Source organism: Palaemon carinicauda, chromosome 40, assembly GCF_036898095.1.
Source record: "Palaemon carinicauda isolate YSFRI2023 chromosome 40, ASM3689809v2, whole genome shotgun sequence".
NCBI classification, from domain to species: Eukaryota; Metazoa; Arthropoda; class Malacostraca; order Decapoda; family Palaemonidae; genus Palaemon; species Palaemon carinicauda.
The window spans coordinates 15,814,348-15,818,459 of record NC_090764.1 but is presented as its reverse complement, the minus strand read 5'-3'; the positions used below and the strand labels follow the sequence as shown (position 1 = coordinate 15,818,459).

At 34.5% G+C, this 4,112-nt stretch overlaps 1 pseudogene; it reads left to right on the top strand.

Annotated features, from left to right (window-relative positions):
* The first annotated feature begins 2,714 nt into the window (after window positions 1–2,714).
* LOC137631710 (glutathione peroxidase 2-like) overlaps window positions 2,715–4,112 on the top strand; it is a 19,698-nt pseudogene continuing 18,300 nt past the window's right edge.

The window sequence follows — 4,112 nt, the reverse complement described above, 5'->3', positions numbered from 1 at the left end:
ATACACAATTCTATTTCCCAATAGAATCAGTTAATGAAGCTAAAAGAAAGATACATGAAATAATGAATGACATTAGGCTTGGATGTTAACAAAAAAGCTCAAGCTCAATGAAGATAAAAGTGAATGCATTATTTTTGGAAATGAAAAAGATATAATGAGAATCGAATGCTTCCAAAGAATTGAAATAGGTCAATCGATCTAAAGAAATCTGTCAGAAATCTTGGAGTAATCATGAATGATAGACTGACAATGAATGAACATATAAATAATATGGTAAGAAGTTGTAACTATCATATTAGAAACATAGCATTTAATAGTAAATGCTTAGATGAAAAATCTATGATCATATTCATTAATCACCACATATTTTCAAGAATTGATTACTGCAACTCACTGTTCTATGGGTTACCAAATTATCAGCTGAAGAAAATTCAGAGAGTACAAAACAGAGCCGCTAGATTAATAAAAGGACTAGACAATAGGGAAAGAGTTACCCCTGCACTAATTAAATTACACTGGCTGCCAGTAAAGGCGAGAATTGAATACAAGCTACTCTTACTAACGTTTAAGATACTGAACCAAAATGAACCAAAATATCTAAAAGAATGCCTGAACAAACTAGAACTAGAAACAAATGTTAACACAAGACACATGAGTGACAAACATAGGCTATCTGAACCAAGAACAAATAGTAAATTTGGTGAAAGGGCTTCTAGCTACTGTGCGCCTAGACATTATAATAAACTGCCAACTGAAATGAAGGACCTAAAGGTAGCAATTGGATTTAAGAAAAATCTAAAGACATTACTTTTCACAAGATCATATGATTTGGAAGATGCTACTATCAAAGAATTGTATAAGTTACAATGAAAATGTTTCGTTAGATGATTGATATGGACCCGCCCGAGAAGTAGTTCACTCGACTTCAGTGGAGGGTTGGATTTAAACCCAAAACAAGTAACAAGCAAACAACCTTAAATTTTGAGTTTAACTGATACATTCGCAGCAGCAAAGGCTCGAAAAGCCGGGAACATTATAGTCTTTACAGGGTCTAGTAAAGAATATGTGGTTTTATGAGTTTAAGAGCAAGTAAGTATTTGGAAACGTATTTATGAATGTTTTATAATCATATGTACGCGAAAAATAGCAGTGTTCTCGCATAAAACACTGGTTTCATACATCGCCAATATAATTTCGAAGGATAACTACAGGATTACCAAAAAGGGTTTGCCAATTACTATTACTATTACTACTTGCTAAGCTACAACCCTAGTTGGAAAAGCAGGATGATATAAGCCCAGGGTCCCCAACAAGAAAAATAGCCCATTGAAGAAAGGAAACACCGAAAAAAATATTTTTAGAACAGCATTAAAATAAATTATTTTCTATATAAACAATAAAAACCTTAACAAAACAAAAGAAAGAGAAATTAGATATAATAATGTGCCCGAGTGTACCCTCAAGCAAGAGAGAGCACTCTTATCCAAGATAGTGGAAGACCATGGTACAGACCCCTGGTACAGACTACAGAGGCTATAGTACTACCCTTTATATATCAAGTAGTAGCCCATGCATCCTTGGCTTGTTCAGATTTACAGTGCGAGGCTTAGAAATATTATAATGGAACTTTATACAAGGACTCGAGGAGGCGGAATTCCTTTGTTTCTCAGTACTATAATCAAGTGGGTAACGAGTACTCTAAACAAATGAAAACGGAAGGGATGCTTAAAGTATGCTTGCCCCGGGCGATGGGAACGCTTTCTACTCCCTCGTCGAGAGAGAGAGAGAGAGAGAGAGAGAGAGAGAGAGAGAGAGAGAGAGAGAGAGAGAGAGAGAGAGAGAGAATGTTCCTCATTACAGTAACGTATTTTATAAGAGATTGTGGGATTATGTTCCACTTTACAGTGACGTATTGTATACAATCGTTATCACGATTTTACCGTTAAATTTGGTTCACATTTTTCATTATTTAGGAAAACGTACGATAAACGAAAGGTATGATTATCTTAGGGCTCATATTTAGACAGAAAGAATAAGCTCTTAAGTCTCACTGTATAACATCAACTTTGTTCCCGGCAACTTCAAAAGCTAGATTAATTCCGCAGTCTTCTTGACAACTAACATAATTTTAATTTATTTTGTTTTTTTCATACCTTAGGTAAATAGAATTATTTGAATAGTAAGGAATGGGAATAGATTTATTTGGTCTGTAAACGTCATGGTAAATACCCTAAAAATTCCCATACCCTCTGAATAGATAAAAAAAAAAAAGTGTAAACTCGTTCGAGTCATAGCAGATGGAAAAATAACATTTATTTTGCGAAACATTTGAAAACTACAATCTCTTGCAACGATCAAATATATTTCTAAATTAAATTCTCTAAATATAGAACAATATACCTATGCAAACTACTTAATATCATTCTCTTGATCTTCCTATAATTCGTGTATGCTAAGCTAGCAGCCGAGCCTCAACAGTTGGGCATGGCAATGAGTTATCATTTATCTTTTTATTACATTAGATAATTATCAACATTTACCCTAGATAACTATCCTAACAATGTAACTTAATAACATACGACCTCATATAATATAAAACTATCACATACATATATCATAAATTGCTTTTGCACGTTCAAATTGAGACACTGAAAGATGTCATAAAGAGAAGTTGGCAACTGTCGTTCTCTCATAGACGTGGGATAAGAAGAGAATGCGGGTGACTTTACTTTACCCCTGGATTTCTTGACGTCGAGTCTCTCTTAGCAGGTGTCATTTATACGCATTGTTCGGGTCTTTCTTCAAATTCTAACATATAACCAAGATGTCTGCAATCAAAAGTTTCTACGAATTGAGTGCTAAGGCACTTTCTGGTAAGTAGTATTGCCAATTTGCTTATTTCATTTTTATAAAAAATATAATTGTTATCGGAAACGTTACACACCGGCGGCTATGTCAGTTTTATTACGGAAGGGTTTACTTTTGCTAAATATAATCAAAACAGTTTAAATGAATTTACTTAATCAATCGTTTTTAAATAATTGTGGACTGTAATATTTCTTTGGCTTAAATTTCAATTTGATTTTCAGTTTTAATAAATAATGAGAAAATGTGAAGTACAAATTAGTCTCATGGTCAAACGTATAATCATCCCAGTTTGCTCAAATCCCTCATGTTGCATGTTTTGATGAAGTAACACTGCATTGGATGATTGATCCACACGCAGTCGCTTCGCTGTTATGCCAAACGTTGCTTGTTGCATTGCATAAGTCTAGGTGTATAGCATAGTATGCTTGCGCCTATACCTCCAATTGGTTGGATGAGCGTCAGTTTTTAATTCAAAGTCAATACGTTTTTTTATGGTGGGATAGGTGGGTATATTTTTATACATCTTAGTAGCAAAATCCAAATTTCTTGCGATATCACCAAGTCTTAACAAATGCATTCCTATGTGTCTTTGTCGTAGAGAAGGAATGGTGGGTGGCATTCCTTTCCCAGTTTTCCTTGGTAAAAACTTGTCCTGTCATTGTGACGAACAGGGCGTGCAAGCAGACCTTATAGAGACAGTGCATAGCCTGTTTCCTATTTGTGCAACTGTCCTCTATAATTGGCCCACCGTATTCTATAACACTATTACCTTAGAGACTCCACTTACAAACTTAAGAAGCTGTTTGTAAATCGAATATTGTTAAATTTTAGCCTAGGGTATGCCTAACCTGCCTCATGCCTACGATTTTCATATACTGGTCAACAAATAATCCCATGTAACATTAAATAATATCATGTTGTTGAAAATGTTTATCTTATAGTAATGAATGATATAATACTGCTTTATTACAATATTTCTTTATCTTATTACCGTATATGAACTTTTGATGCAATATCTGAGATTCATGATTTGTGTTTGTATCCCCGAATCTTTGTAAGTTCAGAGACCTTTTGTATAATCTAATAATAGAAGGTATGAAAGATCTCTTGCAAGTAAAAGACTACCAGGTAACAGAAAAATGTTTGAGAGACAAACGAATGACGCAGGGTATGTTGGGGTGTTCAGCTAGCTAATGGTGAGCCCTCTGGAGAGTGTATGAAGCGACTGACGTGGGAATTTTACT